An 18,772-nucleotide genomic window follows, 5' to 3' on the forward strand; every position below is an offset into this window, starting at 1 on the left:
GCTAGGGTACAGTTTAAAAAAAGGACAGAGGAGGATCCAGGATGGCTGAATAGGAACAGCTTTGGAGTGCAGTTCCCAGTGGGAACAGCACAGAGAGTGAGTGCTCACCACATTTCCAAACAAATTTTCACGGCCCACAGACCAGGAGATTCCCAGACCAAAAAGCATCACAAGCTTTCAGAGCAGAGGTTTCAGCCTGTGCCACTTCAGTGCACAAAAACTCATAAGTCTGGGCAGCCTTTTTGGCTGGTGCCTGGAACACCTGGGAGACAGAGCCACCCATTTAACTGAAAGGGAGCCAGGGGATCTGGCTTGGTGAGTACCACCCCCACAAAACAAGCAATCTGAAATGCTCTGGATTGAGAGTTTTGCAGCAAGTGCACCTGGACCCAGGACTGCCCAGCTCAGTGAGGGGAATGGTATCCACCACTACTGAAGCAGTCCGCCACTACCGAGGCAGTTCACACAGTGCAGGGCAGAGCATGCAGCAGCTCAGCAATGCCTCTCCTGGCAGACTATGACTAGACTACTCCATGCTAGGCAGGGCATCTATGAAAAAGGCAGCAGCACAACAGGGACTTATAAATAAAGCTGACTATCCTAGGACAGAGCAACTGGGAAAAGAGGTGGTTATGAGTTGAGCTGTAGCAGCCTTAAAGGTACCTGCCCAGCAGCTCTAAATGGAATAGCGGAGTGTCCAGCACAGCACCTGAGCTCCTATAAGGGACAGACTGTCTCCTCAAGCATCTTTCCAACCCCCGTATACCCAAAGACACACCTCATAAAGGGAAGGTCAGGCCAACAGCTGGCTGGCATCCTTCTGGGACTAGGATAGCAGAGGAAGAAACATGCAGCAACCCTTGCTGTTCTGCAGCCCCAGGCAAGCAGGGTCTGGAATGGACCTCCAGCAGTCCTGCAGCAGACGAGCCTGTTAGAAGGAAAACTAAGAAGCAGAAAGAAATAACTTCAACATCAAAGAAAGGACATCCACTCAGAGAGCCCATCCAAAAGTCACCAACTACAAAGACTACAGGTAGATAAAACCACTAAGATGGGAAGAAACCAGCGCAAAAAGGAGGAAAACACCAAAAACAAGAATGCCTCTCCTCCTCCAAGGGATCACAACTCCTCACCAGCAAGGAATCAAAGATGGATGGAGAATGAATTGGATGAAATGACAGAAACAGGCTTCAGACGGTGGGTAATAACAAACTTCTCTGAGCTAAAAGAACATGTTCTAACCCAATGCAAGGAAACTATGAACCTGGAAAAAAGGTTAGATAGTTGCTAACTAGGATAAACGGCTTAAAGAAGAATATAAACGACTTCATGGAGCTGAAAAACACAGCACGAGAACTTAGCAAAGTACACACAAGTTTCAACAGCCAAATTGACCAAGCAGAAGAAAGGATAAGAAAGGATATCAGAGGTTGAAGATCAACTCAATGAAATAAAAGGAGAAGGCAAGAATAGAGAAAAAAAGAGTGAAAAGAAATGAACAAAGCCTCCAAGAAATATGGGATTATGTGAAAAGACCTAATCTAAGTTTGACAGGTGTACCTCAATGCAACGGACAGAATTAGTCCAAGCTGGAAAACAGTCTTCAGGATATTATCCAGGAGAACTTTCCCACCCTAGCAAGGCAGGCCAACATTCAAGTTCAGGAAATACAGAGAACACTACAAAGATATTCCTCGAGAAGAGCAACCCCAAGGCACATAAACTTCAGATTCACCAGGGTTGAAATGAAGGATAAAATGCTAAGGGCAGCCAGAAAGAAAGGTCGGGTTACCCACAAAGGGAAGCCCATCAGACTCACAGCAGATCTCTCAGCAGAAACTCTACAAGCCAGAAGAGAGTGGGGGTCAATATTCAACATCCTTAAAGAAAAGAACTTTCAACTTAGAATTTAATATCCAGCCAAACTAAGCTTCCTAAGCAAAGGAGAAAGAAAATCCTTTATGAATAAGCAATTGCTCAGAGATTTCATCACCGCCAGGCCTGCCTTATAAGAGCTCCTGAAAGAAGCACTAATCAAGGAAAGGAGCAACCAGTACCAGCCACTCCAAAAATCTACCACATGGTAAAGACCATCGACACAATGAAGAAAATGTGTCAACTAACAGACAAAACAACCAGCTAGCATCAAAATGGTAGGATCAAATTCACACATAACAATATTAACCTTAAATGCAAATGGACTAAATGCCCCAATCAAAAGACACAGACTGGCAAATTGGATAAAAATCAAAACCCATTGGTGTGCTGTATTCAGGAAACCCGTCTCACATGCAAGGACACACATAGGCTCAAAATAAAGGGAAGAAGGAAGATTTTTCAAGCAAATGGAGAGCAAAATAAAAAGCAGGAGTTGCAATCCTAGTCTCTGATAAAAAGGATTTTAAACGAACAAAGATCAAAAGAGACAAAGAAGGGCATTATATAATGGTAAAAGCATCAATGGATCAAGAAGAGCTAACAAACCTAAATATATATGCACCCAATACAGGAGCACCCAGGTTCATAAAGCAAGTTCTTAAAGACCTACAAAGAGACTTAGACTCCACACAATAATAGTGGGAGACTTTAACACTCCACTGTCAGTATTAGACAAATCAACGAGACAGAAAATTAACAAGGATATCCAGGACTTGAACTCACATCTGGACCAAGCAGACCAAATAGACATCTACAGAAATCACCACCCCAAATCCACAGAATATACATTCTTCTCAACACCACATGCCACCTAATTTAAAATTGACCACATAATTGGAAGTAAATCACTCCTCAGCAAATGCAAAAGAATGGAAATCATAACAAACAGTCTCTCAGACCACAGTGCAATCAAATTAGAGCTCAGAATTAAGAAACTAACTCAGAAAAGGACAACTTCATGGAAACTGAACAATTGTCTCCTGAATGTCAACTGGGTAAACAATGAAATGAACACAAAAATAAAGATGTTCTTTGAAACCAACGAGAATGAAGACACAACATACCAGAAATTCTGGGACACATTTAAAGCAGTGTCTAGAGGGAAATTTATAGCAATAAATGCCCACATGAAAAGTGAGGAAAGATCTAAAATCCACACCCTATCATCAAAATTGAAAGAGCCAGAGGAGCAAGACAAAAAAAAAAAAAAAACACACACACACCTCAAAAGCTAGCAGAAGACAAGAAATAACTAAGATGAGAGTACAACTGAAGGAGATAGAGACACAAAAAATCCTTCAAAAAATTCATAAATCCAGGAGCTGGTTTTTTGAAAAGATCAACAAAATAGACAGACTGCTAGCCAGATAAATAAAAAAGAAAAGGGGGAAGAATCAAATAGATGGAATAAAAAATGATAAAGGGGATACCACCACTGAGTCCACAGAAATACAAATTACAATCAGAGACTACTACAAACAACTCTATGCACATAAACCAGTCAACCTGGAAGAAATGGATAAATTCCTGGACACTTGCACCCTCCCAAGCCTAAACCAGGAAGAAGTTGAAACCTTGAATAGACCAATAACAAGGGCTGAAGTTGAGGCAGCAATTAATAGCCTACCAACCAAAAAAAGTCCAGGTCCAGACAGGTTCACAGCTGAATTCTACCAGATATATAAAGAGGAGCTGGTATCATTCCTTCTGAACTATTCCAAACAATCCAAAAAGAGGGAATTTTTCCCAAATCATTTTATTAGACCAACATTATCCTGATACCAAAACCCAGCAGAGACTCAATGAAAAAAGAAAACTTCAAGCCAATATCCATGATGAACATAGATGCAAAAATCTTCAATAAAATACTGGCAAACTGATTGCAACAGCACATCATCAAGCTTATCCATCACCGTGAAGTACGCTACATTACTGGGATGCAAGCCTGGTTCAACATACACAAGTCTATAAACGTAATCCACCACATAAACAAAACCAAAGACAAAAACCACACGATTATCTCAATAGATGCAGAGAAGACCTTTGCCAAAATTCAACAGCCCTTTATGCTAAAAGCTCTCAATATACTGGGTATCAAAGGAACATATCTCAAAATAATAAAAGTTATTAATGACAAGCCTACAACAAATATCATACTGAATGGACAAAAACTGGAATCATTCCCTTTGAAATCCAGCACTAGACAAGGATACCCTCTGTCACCGCTCCTATTCAACATAGTATTGGAACTACTAGCTAGAGCAGTTAGGGAAGAAAAAAAAAATAAAGTTTATTCAATTAGGGAAAGAGGAAGTCATATGTTTCTATTTGCAGATGACATGATTGTATATTTAGAAGACCCTGTCATCTCAGCCAAAAATGTCCTTAAACTGATAAGCAACTTCAGCAAAGTCTCAGGATACAAAATCAATACGCAGAAATCACAAGCATTTCTATATACCAATAACAGACTAACAGAGAGCCAAATCATGAGTGAACTCCCATTCACAATTGCTACAAAGAGAATAAAATACCGAGGAATACAACTAGCAAAGGACGTAAAGGACCTATTCAAGGAGAACTACAAACCACTGCTCAAGGAAATGAGAGGGCAGAAACAAATGGAGAAACATTCCGTCCTCATGGTTAGGAAGAATCAATATTGTGAATATGGCCATGCTCCCCAAAGTAATTTGTAGATTCAACGCTATCCCCATGAAGCTACCAATGACCTTCTTCACAGAACTGGAAAAAAACAACTTAAACTTCATATGGAACCAAAAGAGAGCCTGCATAGCCAAGAGAATCCTAAGCAAAAAGAACAAAGCTGGAGGCATCACACTACCTGATTTCAAACTATACTACAAAGCTATGGTAATCAAAACAGCATGGTACTGGTACCAAATCAGAGATATAGACTAATGGAACAGAACAGAGGACTTGGAGGCAACACCACACATCTGCAACCATATGATCTTTGACAAACCTGACAAAAACAAGCAATGAGGAAAGGATCCTCTATTTAATGAATGGTGTTGGGAAAACTGGCTAGCAGTGTGCAGAAAGCAGAAACTGGACCCCTTCTTGACACCTTACACTAAAATTAACTCCAGATGGATTAAAGGCTTAAACATAAGACCTAACACCATAAAACCCCTAGAAGAAAATGTAGGCAAAATCATTCAGGACATAGGCATAGGCAAGGAATTCATGACTAAAACACCAAAAGCATTGGCAACAAAAGCCAAAATAGACAAATGAGACCTAATTAAACTCCAGAACTTCTGGACAGCAAAAGAAACAATCATTAGTGTGAATTGGCAACCAACGGAATGGGAAAAAAATTTTTGCAATCTACCCATCTGACAAAGGGCTAATATCCAGAATTTACAAAGAACTAAAACAGATTTACAAGAAAAAAAACAAACCCATTCAAAAGTGGGGAAGGGTATGAACAGACATTTTTCAAAAGAAGACATATATGAGGCCAACAAACATATGAAAAACGCTCATCATCACTGATTATTAGAGAAATGCAAATTAAAACCACAGTGAGATACCATCTCAGGCCAGTTAGTATATTGATCGTTAAAAAATCTGGAGACAACAGATGCAGGAGAGGATGTGGAGAAACAGAAACACTTTTACACTGTTTTTGTGAGTGTTAATTAGTTCAATCATTGTGGAAGACAGTGTGGCAATTCCTCAAGGGCCTAGAAATAGAAATTCCATTTGACCCAGCAATCCTATTACTGGGTATATACCCAAAGTATTATAAATCATTCTATTATAAGGACACATGCACACGTATGTTCATAGTGGCACTGTTTACAATAGCAAAGACCTGGAACCAACCCAAATGCCCATCAACGATAGACTGGACAGGGAAAATGTGGCACATATACACCATGGAATACTATGCAGCCATAAGAAATGATGAGTTCGTGTCCTTTGTAGGGACTTGGGTGAATCTGGAAACCATCATTCTCAGCAAACTGACACAAGAACAGAAAATCAAACACCACATGTTTGCACTCATAGGCGGTTGTTGAACAATGAGAACACATGGACACAGGGAGGGGAGCATCACACACTGGGGTCTGTTGCAGGGGGCCAAGGGAAGGACAGCAGGTGGGGAGGTCGGGGAGGGATAACATGGGGAGAAATGTCCGATATTGGTGACGGGAGAATGGGGGCAGCAAACCACATTGCCATGTGTGTACCTATGCAACAATCCTGCATGATCTGCACATGTACCCCAGAACCTAAAGTACAATTTAAAAAAAGGACAGAAAACTAATGAGAATTTTTACAGTTATTTAAATGATTATTTGAGATTTACATTTGATTTATATCATTTCCAACTTCCAATGTTGACACATGATTAGTCCTGTGTCATAGTTTTCAGTAGCTTAAATAATAATTCACAATTTAAATAAATAATGATATTGGTAAATTCAAACTCTTCATTTGATTGAACTCACAAACATGCTACTTTTATTTTTTGGTACCATTACCTGATCATGCTTAATACAATATTAGGCACACAGTAAGAATTTAAATACTCATTTTATGCACTGGTTTATGTTATGACTAAGACACTTAAGTTACATATTTTTATTGAAAACAGTAAGAAATGATAATCTTTCTTCTGAAGGCACACATTTGCTAAAAAATTAAAAGGTTGTTCAATTTTTGAATGAGTAAAACGTTACGTCAATTTAAAATGGTGGCTATCAAGGTGGTTTCATCTGCTGAGACAAACCATGATTTTAGTGTCCAGGAACCATTGACTTAAGTGTTTCTGATTGTTCTAAGGAACAGTCAATGTTTATGTATATATAATAACATTGATTATCAAAATACAATAATAGTATAATGAATTGTATTCATTCAGGTCAGTTTTCTATCATGCAGATATAACTACAATGTAGTCTTATGTATACAAGGAGAAGTGTGTGGGCGCATATTGAATGGTGTTTACCAGGAAAAACTAATTACCTATGGATGCTGTTTACGAAAAAGAGGGATATGAACATTAAAATGAGGTGATAATGATTAGTTTTTTGGAAAAGCACTGAATTCATAGCTGAAGCCCACAAATTTATCGAGTACACTTAATTCTTAGTTAACTCTTTTATCTTGGGAGTAATCGGCATATACATGGCACTTGAGTTACAAGACGTAAAGAAAACAAGAGTTAAAATTGAGCAGAGAAAGGTGGCCTAGAACCAGAGCGTTTAAAATTTCAATGGGGGAGTGGGATAGGAAACAAGAGAAAGTGTTATTATGGAAACCAACAGAAGATAAAACTTGATTTGTTTTGTTTCCTGCAGAATGTCTAGTGCCTAATGTGGTTCTTGACTCAGAAAATAGTGTTAAAAATTTTGTTGAATAAGTGAATTGTCTAAGTAAATTGCATGGGCCTTAAAGCACAAAGAATTTTGTTCTAATAAGATAGAGAGTAAACTATAATGGTGACCAAGCAGGATGCCATGTGTGAGAAACATTAAACAGTCACCACTGACGAGAACTTCAAAGAAACATGTTTTTTGAGAAAAGATGGAGACACTGGGAAAATAGCGAGTATTTCATATGCTTTGGAGGTGGGCGATAGGGGAGGCATATTAGCAGAGATAAGAAAGTACACAATAGGCATTAGAGATGCCCAGAGGAGGAGGTGTCATTGCTTTCTTTAGTCACTGATTTAAAAAAATGGAAAGATATGGTGAATTTAGTTTCAAAAGTTTTTTGAGGGCCGGGCGCGGTGGCTCACGCCTGTAATCCCAGCACTTTGGGAGGCCGATGCGGGTGGATCACGAGGTCAACAGACCAAGACCATCCTGGTCAACATGGTGAAACCCCGTCTCTACTAAAAATACAAAAAATCAGCTGGGCATGGTGGCGTGTGCCTGTAATCCCAGCTACTCAGGAGGCTGAGGCAGGAGAATTGCCTGAACCCAGGAGGCGGAGGTTGCGGTGAGCCAAGATAGCGCCATTGCACTCCAGCCTGGGTAACAAGAGCAAAACTCCGTCTAAAAAAAAAAAAAAAAAAGTTTTTTGAATTGGAAAAATCTCTGAGCTTTGGTCCTAATGCCCATAAGGCTTGTTTCTTCTAAGTGGGTTATAGAAGATCTCAGAGAATAAATTTGATACATGGCTGGCAATTGCTTTATAGTGGCTAACTTTTTCATTCTTGAGGTACATCATGTATGGAATTTCTAAAAGTAAAGATAAATCCCACTATCCTCAAAGAAGTGGTAATACATTTTATTGACAAGCAAATTAACAACCATTTCTGACATCTTAAAAGTTTATAGTGAATTTTTTAAATTACAGAATCATAGATAATCAATCCTGTCTTTATATTATCTCCCATAGCACTTGGAACTATTTTTCTATTGCTTATACTACAAAATTAATTAAAGACATTAAAGTATGAGAAAAGGTATGTTATATAATATATCCAATACAATTACATTAAAATATGTAAGCACACAGAAACTTATATATAAACACATCTGAAGAGATATACATACCTGTAAATACTGACCACATATTTTTCCTGGTTAAAAAGAACATGGTGATTTATATTTTATCATTTTGCTTAAGTAGATAATACATTATCTCCAAATAATATATACTGATTTCGGACTGAGAAAAAGCTGTATATTTAAAAATCAGACATATATTATTATATCACCTATATTTTTAAATGTATAAAAAATAACCATATACACTAAAACACTAATGTCCTAATGATAGAAATTAACAAAAAGGCAAAACTTCCTAAGTAGCATGAGGAATGCAACTGTTGATTTACGAAAAAATTACAAGATGTCATAAGGAACAGAAGTAACTTCACAAGATAAGCAACACTTAAGCTGAGCATTTTTAAATGGTAGGTGTTTAGAAAACATTGAGTTCTGGGTGATAGAATCAGGCAAATTTTTAGTAAATCTGTATGCTTTTCTCTTTTAGAAATTTAAAAACTATAGCTGACATTCCAAGGGTTCCAATGAAAAAGTAGACGATATGAAAGAACTGATAATGTAAGCAGAGAGATATAAATTCTACGAAAGAATCAAATAGAAATGCCAAAAACAAACAAACAAAAAAACTAACAGAAATAAAGAATACCTTTGATGGGCTAATTGGTAGAGCGAACACATCTCAGGAACGACTCAGTGAACTTGAAGATATGTCAACAGAAACTTCCAAAACAGAAAAGCAAAGAGAAAACAGAATGAAAAAAAGAGAATAAAATATCCAGGAACTGCGGGACAGCTACAAAAGGTGAACTCTTCATGAGGTGAGAAAATAAGAAAAAAAAGAAAGAAAGTGAAGCAACATTTGAAGCAATACTGAGAATTTCCCCAAAATTAATGTTGGATATCAAACCACAGACCTAGAAAGCTCAGGGAATGTTAAAAAGAATGAACTGTTCTATAGGGGAGAACTACACCTAGGCATATCTTATTCAAACTGTAAGAAGTAAAAGCTAAAGAATAAAATACTGAAAGAAGTCAGAGGGGAAAAGGGGGGAAATCATTATAAGAATGACACCTAACTTCTCAGAAGCTATGCAAGCAAGAAGAAAGTGGAGTGACATTTTGAAGTATTGAGAGAAAATAGCATAGTAATCTAGTAAATTTTTCAGGAGAAATAATAACAGCATGGATAATAATATAGGGAAATAGAAGTAAGAATTAGTACAGAGCAGATAGAGACGATCACCTTTCTAGAGAAAATGTAACTAGTTTTGTGTAGAGTTGTGGCATTGTTAAAAAAAAAAAAGACAATAATATCAGATTTTCACCACTTTCATTAGTGTGAGAATTATCATCTTAAGAGAATGGAGCAACTGCAGTACACATCATGGAAAGTGGTGCTTACCTCTCTGATGTTCCTTCTCAGTTTCCATTGCCTCATCTTTCCATTGCACAAATTCTAAATACAGGCATTTCCTAAGATTCAGTACTAGGACCATTTTTTTTTTCCTGTGCTCTCTAACCTTTAAATATCACCTATATTCTTATGGTTTCAATAATGTGTAACACCCAAATCCATCTCTCTAGGCTAAATTTTTAAAGCTGTAGTCTAGCATATGAACAATATGTGGGATATTTCCTTCATAGCTCTGGCTGTCAGGTACCTCAATCAAAGTATTTCCAAACCAAATATTTTTCTTCATTTAACAGCCATATTCCCCATTAGGCATCTCAATTTTCATTGTATTGAACTTTTTTCTTTTTCCATCAACTTCTTCTTCATTCTACCTTTCTCATCACAATCTTCTTATTCTAAGACGTTATGACCTCATGCGTGGTTCACTGTAATAATCTTTTAACTGATCTCAGCACCTCTAGTGTCTCCCCCTACCCATTCTATCCCAGTATCTCCAGATTAATCTTGCTGAAAATTTGCTTTGATAATGTTACTTTTCCCATCCCAACTCACCAGTGACTCCCCATTGCTTATAGAATAATGTAGATCACTCTTTCAAACTCAGAAAATTGTTTCTTACTCATTTTAAAATTTATTCCAAAATGAATTATCTTCTCCAATGAAACTGGCCTATTCACTCCCTCCCCTACAAAGCACTTAATACTTGCACACCCTGATGGCTTCACTAATGGCATTTTTGCCCTTCATTCCACCATCTGAACTCTACAAATCTTTTAGTCTATATTTCAAAGCTCCTCTTATATGTGAAATATTTGTTCAAACAAGGTTTTGCTAGTCCTTACTCTGTGATAGGATCTGTGCTATCATTTAAGAATGCCATGATAAGAAACGACACTTTTGGTCAGGTCACTTGTGTTCTAATAATGGGAAGGAACAAAAAGGCAAAACTGTTTAAGTAGAAAGAGGAATGCAATTGTTGGTTTCTTAACAGATTCCTAGATGTCATAAGAAATAGGAGTAACTTCCAAAAGAAGTGACACTTAAGCTGAGAATTTAAAGGGGTTTAGAAAACATCAGTAAAGATATTAAAGGAACTAAATCATTTTATCATAGATTAATCCAAGGGTAGAAATAACGGCTGTTTTCAGATATTCAAATGGCGATTATGCATAAGACAATCTTGTTCCGTATTGTTAGGCTTTGGCTATATCGAGTTTGGGGTTCCTGTATGGTCAGATGTAGATATTTAGAAGGTTGTTAAATATATAGTTCTGGAGTTCAAGAGAGTGTTACTATTAACAACAATGAAGACATTCCTGATTCATTAAAAATAATTGAGGGTCTACTATGGGTCCAGTACTTTAAAACATATTGAAATGCTTTGTTTGATTTTGTCTTCCCAACAATCCTATGTGGTAGCTATTATTGTTCTCTTATAACAAGTGAGGAAATCGAGGCATAGAGAGAGAGATTTGAGAGTAGCCCTCCGTGGTAGGTGAGACATGATGTAAGTGAGATTGCTTAAGCTAACTGGGTAAATTCACAGCATTATCGAATAGAAGTTTTTTCAGTAGTAAAAATATTCTATAATCTGCCTTGTCCTATACAGGAGTCACTAGTTATATGTTGGTATTGAGCATTTAAAATATAACCAGTGTGACTGAGGAATTTAATAGATAATTATATTTATTTTAGTTAATAAAATTTAAATTTAAATAGATGTTTGTGGCTAGTGACTACCGGCCAAGGCAGGTAGAGTAGGAGGAGATAGGGTTGTGTTAGAGCCTGGAGGATGTTGAACTGCTAAGAGATGGGTAGGGGACTAAATCATTTGAAGGATATCTTTGGCCACCTCAAATTAAAGTGACTTACTGATCCGCAAACCTTTTCGCCCATCTGCCTTCCACTTTGTTCATTTTGGACATAACACATGCTGCTTGTTCCACAGTTAATCACAACATAATCATTAGCAAATATAATGGAGAAAATTTAAAATTTGAGCCATGTTCAATGCATAATATACTGTTAGTAATCTAAGAATCATTTCTATTTGATTGATTTGTTTTTGGTTAGAATCTGTTTGCAATCAGCTTTTGGAAGCAATTTAGCTTTTATATATTGACAATTTGGGTCCAAGAATCTCAAAAAGTACAGAAATTGTATTCAAGGTAAATAACAGTGGTGGAGTACAGACAGCTATATATGCTCTTAAAATTTTTTAAAATGTAAATCTTTAACATGTCAAAATTTTTCAATATTATGAATACTAATATGACACATTTTGGAAGACTATATTAATTACAGTAAGAATCATTATTTAATAAACACAAAATTGCAATTTTTTTGAGGCAGTATTTTTTACCCCTTGGTATTTTGTTATTGCTACCCTGCAGTGATTTATAAAAACAATCATATTCTTCATCACTTTGTTGGAATTTCTATCTTGCAATTAACAAAAGGCAAAGAGCCCTGTTTTGAATTTTTTTCCACAGAGTTCCAGAAATTAAACTTATATTCACAGCACCAACTTATGCAGGTCAGGGAAACAATCTAGGTTTTATGATGATTTACTGTTAGAAGAAAAAAGAAACTATTGCTGTTTCCCTGAGTTTAAAGCCTCAAAACTGAAAACTAAACCCACAAATTGTTTGCTAGGATTAAACTGTGACAAGAGAAGAGCTGCAGCAGTGTGACAGAATTACTGCAAACACTCTTACCCTACCATGTAAGAGTGACAGTGCCCAACTATTGTGTGTTGAAGAGAACAAATTGTTCTTATTGTAATCGAACACAATTTTAGACCAACTCTATTTATATGCGCTCTTTATTTGTGGGTAGTCTGTAATGATTGGAAGATTTAAACACTTTACAAATATGTTTTTGTGAAGCCTAATGATAAGCTTCAACATAATGATAGACTCTTAAGAAAAATTATATTCAACTTGGATGGCAAATTAGATTTTTCTGTCTATGCCTTCTCAACATTGATTACTCCAGTGGGAAGAAAATTAATCTGAAGTTTTTGTTTATATTACAAATATATGACCAATTGTGCAAATTTAGATATTTGACTACATTTATTCATTTTAAGTTATTTGGAATCATATAATCATTACCCAAGTTTCAAAGAGATAATAATTATAAAGACATCTGATCTGAAAATGAGAACATCTTAACCCTAGTCTTGGTTTTGCCATAAACTGGATATGCAAACATAGCTAATAATCCAAATATTTTTGGAAATCAATCTTATTCTAAAATCAGGGGGTTGGACTACTGGATAATTTTTTGAGTGTTTTCTGGCACTCTGACTGTATCAGAGATTATATTTGGTAATCATTAATACAGAAAATTCAACTTAGTGAAATGTACCAGGAGGCTTTTCCAGAGGTAATATATTTTTTTAATTTATTTTATTGCATTTTAGGTTTTGGGGTACATGTGAAGAATATGCAAGATTGTTGCATAGGTACACACTTGGCAGTGTGATTTGCTGCCTTCCTCCCCATCACCTACATCTGGCATTTCTTCCCATGCTATCTCTCCCCAACTCCCCACCCCCCACCGTCCCTCCCCTATTTCCCCCCAACAGACCCCAGTGTGTAGTGCTCCCCTCCCTGTGTCCATGTGTTCTCATTGTTCAACACCCGCTTATGAGTGAGAACATGCGGTGTTTGATCTTCTGCTCTTTCCAGAGGTAATATTATGTGATGGCTGAAGTGCTGAAGGCAAGTTGTCTTCTGGCTATGACACACACATATAGGTTCTACTAACTGGAGCAATAGCTTAGGCTTTGATTCTAAGACAGTAATGAAACCAGTTTAAAATTAACTATCCCATTGTCATTCTTAGCTAGAGAAAGCAGGTTGGCAAACCAGATTTACTAGTTTCTTTCGCTACAAAAAAAAAAAAAAAAAAAAAGATATATTACATAAGTTGCGTGATTACAGAAATTTTAGCTAAAATTGAAAGTTAAAAACAGAAATTAGGAATAGAAATACCATTGTCTCATCCATTTAAAAAAGAGAAAGAATAAAGAACTTTGGCATTCTTAAAGAAAACCAAACGTGAAGTGGAATAAGTGATAGCAATACTGCGCAGAAGACTGTTGCTACACTGCCACTTAGTGGTGACCATGTGAAACTTAGTTGAGTGAAGATGAGTCAGTCCATTAATGAATTACTGGTAGCTCTTACTTGAGAGAATATGTTAATTCTAGCGGTGTGCCATAAATTAAAGTAAGATCAAGAGGACATTATCTTACCAGTGTCTGAGTTATAAAACCAAAGATATACACTCAGGGAAAGTGCCGTGGCAGGTGGACATAAAATGACAGTTAAGAATGAAACATAATTTAAGTATTTTTAAAGGAAAATAAGTGTTAAAGCAACAAAATAAACATCTTCTACTCAAAAGTCACAGAATTAAAATAGTGAAGCTAACATGCAATATTCAGTTGTAATTTCTACCTCAAAATATTTATTTTCAACATGCAGACAATAATCTATGAAATAAAGATAGCTAAAAAATTTTTTTGCCAGAGTTTTCAACTAGTTTCTTATCACCTTAACACTGTTTATACATATAAAATATTTACATTGATTTATTGCACATTTTAAGACTTGAAGCTTACTAGTATATCTGTAGTGTACATCTACTAATTTTTGTTTGCATATACCCATTCACCCTCTCTCATTACCAGGAAGTCATGATACTCAATATAGAAATTATAGAACCTCCTAAAAACATTAGCCAAAGTGATTTTCTCAAAATATGAAGATATGAAAGAAGTCAGAATATTAAGTATAATTATATTAGTCCGTTCTCATATTGCTATAAAGAATTACCTGAGACTGGGTAATTTATAAAGAAAAGAAGCTTAATTGTTCATGGTTCTGCAGGTTGTATAGGAAGCATGGCTAGGGAGGCCACAGAAAACTTATAATCATGGTGGAAGGCAAAAGGGAGGCCAGCAAGTCCTACGAGGCTGGAGCAAGAGGAACAGAGAGCAAAGGGGGAAGTGCTACACACTTTTAAACAACCAGATCTCATAAAAACTCAGCCACTATCATGAGAAGAGCAAGGGAAAAATCCACCCCTATGATCTAATCACCTCCTACCAGGTCCCTCCCCCAACATTGGGAATTTCAATTTGACATGAGATTTGGGTGGGGACACAGAGCCAAATCATATCAGTAATTTACTGAGATATTTGGACATTGCACCTAAGATGTTAAAATATAATAGAAAAAATAAATAGATTGATTAAAATGCTTATAATAAAAAGAAAAGAAAGGGCCCCTTTTTTGTCTGGCCACAAAGCTTCGAAAACAAGAGCCTCAGCTTGGCAGCAGATTTGTCTGCTACTCTGTGGGAAAAATGTAGAGCATTAAAAAAAAAAAAAAAGTAGGGCATTGTGCAAAAGTAATTGGAGACAAAATTAAAGAAAGCATTATATTCCCTGATTTGAGTCAGGTTCAAATTTTGGACATGCGGCTTTAGCACATTTTTTGGATTCTGTGAATTATACGAGTTTCTAGCTAATGATTCCATTTTAGTTTTTTAAAGTTTGGGCTAGATTTCTGTTGCTAGCTTTTTTGACTCAATCTGAAGTATTTAGTGGGTATACGTTATTTTATGTCTAGTGTCAATTTTAGTTCAGATAACAATCACCCTTACTCCAACAGAAGTGGATCTGTAATGCCAAATAGTTTGAGAATGTTTATTTACTGAATTTTTGAAACTGTTTTTCTCTGTGTTTGCAAAGTTGTGAGGTTGGCCTAGAAGCTGCCTATGATTATTCTCCCTTCTGTACAGGCAAGAGAGATTCCTAAAACCATTTAAGGTGTTAGTTGCAGTTATCTTTAAGACAAGATCTTCCAGTGACCTAATTACACCTTGCTTAAGGTACTTTAAGTTAGGTTTCTGTTATAGCAATCAAATGAATCCTTAACAAATGGAGCCTTCTGACTTATAACATAAAAATTTGCCCAAACAAACTCTGAAAGGACAGAGTTAATATAGCATATGTATTACAAGAAACAGCTCCTTTGTATTAAGAATAGTCAGCTTCAATATGTGAGAAAAAAATGTGGCAGACTTTCTTTTCATTTTAATCAACTAAAAATATGACACTGATATTTAATCCAGAACTGAAGACAATACCTTTTTAAAAGTTTGAAAAGCTCAGTAAATATTTAAAAAGTTCTCATGCTATTAGATTCCTAATACACACAAAATATGAATCTACTAAGTTCATTCCAGTTGTAAAATGTTTGAGCAACAAAGAAACAGAGTTCAACATAAAAGTTCTTTGTCACTTCCCAGTAATTCTTGCTTTTCCTTAAGGAAGAAACCAGTGCTAATAGTTTGAGATATATTATTTTAGTTATTTATATATAATCATTTGTATCTCAAGAAATGTTCATGTATTACTATATATTTAAATATAATATGCATCATATATTATATATTTATTCTCAGAAGCAGGCTTTACATTAGTATGTGTGGTTGTGTGGTGGCAGTCAGATGGGTGTAAACATTCTCAAATCATCAAAAAAAAAAAAAAAGAGAGAGAGAGAGAGGGAGAGAGAGATTTTGAGTGTTGATATTTTTTAGCATTTTTCTTTCCTGGGTAAAGTTGCTATCTGTTTCATCTCTCTTTTTCTGTTGTGGAGAATGAGATTTACTTCTGTCTTTTTTTTTTTTTTTCTGATGTGTCACAACAAAATTAGAAATATTAGGCACAATTTGATAATTTTTAGATTATTTCATTCCTGGTAAAGTTACTATTTGTTTCTTATCTCTACTTCTGTTGTGGAGAATGAAATTCACTTCTGCCTTTTTATTCTATGTGATTTTTTTAAATTTTCTGATGTGTCACAACAATATTAAAAATATTAGGCACTCCTTACTATAGAGATAATATCTCAAGTATATTCTGGGCACAAACAGCAATGCTGCCATTAATAATATATTTTTGCATATGGAGTAATGAGAGTTGAAGTGTAATAGGAAAATGGCCATACATAGTTCTGAAGTAAATGCTTAATCACTGCTTAACATCTATTTGTTTTGAGTTTACAACCTTGCTATGTGTCTCCATGCAATACTGTCACTACTTTCAGATAATGAATAAAGTCTCATACACAAAGGAATTTTGAAATGGGGGAAGTAAACACATGAATTAAAAATGACCAGTAATAAAAGAGCATAAATTTACATTAAGGCTTCTAAGTTCTTTGCATTGTTTAGGACTTATACACAGACACATTCAAAGGAATTATTTTAAACAGCTTCAAAAAATCATAACAAAATTTAGAAAATATTTTGAAATTAATAAAAAATAACCATTTACAATGATGAGATATGGTTAAAGTCATGCTAGGAGGTAAATATATGGCCTTTAATTCATATATTAGAAAAGAAAAAAGACCAGAATTTAATAATCTAAATAGTCATCTTAATAATTTGGAAAATAGAATAGTTAAGCCAAAATCCAGTAAAAACAAGAATTATTTTTATTTTATAATTTTTATTAACAATAAAAATTAAGATCAGAAACTACTGAACTACAAAACATACCTTAAGGAGTTTAAAAATTCAGAAGTTTATTTCTTTAAAAATAATTAATAATTACCTCTAATGAAAGTAATTATCAAGATAAATAAAGAAAAAATGACAATATTAGAAACGGAACTGGTCATGCAGACTTTAAAAGTATGAGAGGATAATATTAACAATATTGGAAATAAATTTAAACATTCAAGCAAAATGGATAAATGCCTAGAAAATTATACTATACATGACTGACACAAGCACACAGAATATCTAAGTAGTTACGTATATATATTAAAACAAACAATTCTGTAATTTGAAGTTTTCTACCAACAAAACTCCATGCTTATGTGACTTCACCCATGATTTATTACAGAGCATTAAGGCAAGAAAATGACACGATTATTAACCTAAACATTTTACAAGAATAGAAAAAAATGGAGGACTTACTTTCTAATTAAAGTATGATGCCAAAATCTGCCAAAGACATTACAAGAAAACAAAATAACATGCAAATATCCTTTAGGAACATGAAAGCAATAATCCAGCATACGTTAGCAAGCCAAATTAAGTGATATATGAAAATGTTAATATATCATAATCAAGTTAAGTTTATAATAGAAATGAAAAGTTGGTTTAACATTAGAAAATTAATGTAAGTCATTGTGTGAGAGTAAGAAAAAAATGTGAGAATCTCAATAGATACAGAAAATTTATGGGATGCAATTCAATACTCATTCATGAACCAAATACTTAACACCTAGAATTTCAACGGCAATTTATTAACATTTCTAAAAGTTTATTCAAAAAACTTCAATATTTTTAATCATAAAATATCAAAGCTTTTTGCGGAGTTAGCATAAGGCAAAGAAGGAAACTATAAACTCTTCTATTAAACATCGTACTTCTCCTTTCTCACAATATTACAAAGGCTAAAAAAACCATGAAGTACGATGTTTAATAGAATTAATTAAAATTAATTAATTTAATTAATTTAATTGATTAAATTCTATTAAAATGTACAAACAATGCCTGCAACTCAATAAGAAATAGACAAACTGTCCAAATTAATAAATAATAATCAAAAAACATCAGCAGTCACTCCACAAAAGTAGATAGCCAAATAATAAATATTAAAAGTATATTATTTTAATATTTTTGGGAATATGTCACAATTAGATACCACTACAAAATTATTATAATGGTTAAAATTAAAAATGCAATAGTGCTAGATTAGTGTTCTCATGTATTTTTGGTCTTTCTTGTGTTTTTAAGTTACTTTTAATTGGTACATGATAATTTTCCATAAGATAAAATATGATTTATTGATAGCTGTATGCAATGTGTCATGATCAAATTAGGGTAATTA

General features: G+C 35.0%; 1 long non-coding RNA gene across 1 annotated transcript; it reads left to right on the forward strand.

Annotated features, from left to right (window-relative positions):
• Window positions 1–1,143: 1,143 nt before the first annotated feature.
• On the forward strand, window positions 1,144–13,886 carry LOC116536853. Its single transcript, XR_004262827.1, has 3 exons — window positions 1,144–1,283; window positions 5,870–5,878; window positions 13,874–13,886. It is a non-coding gene; the product is annotated as an uncharacterized LOC116536853 (long non-coding RNA).
• Window positions 13,887–18,772: the final 4,886 nt, after the last annotated feature.

This window comes from Sapajus apella, unplaced genomic scaffold (assembly GCF_009761245.1).
Source record: "Sapajus apella isolate SASKATOON/1434 unplaced genomic scaffold, GSC_monkey_1.0 scaffold104, whole genome shotgun sequence".
NCBI classification, from domain to species: domain Eukaryota; kingdom Metazoa; phylum Chordata; class Mammalia; order Primates; family Cebidae; genus Sapajus; species Sapajus apella.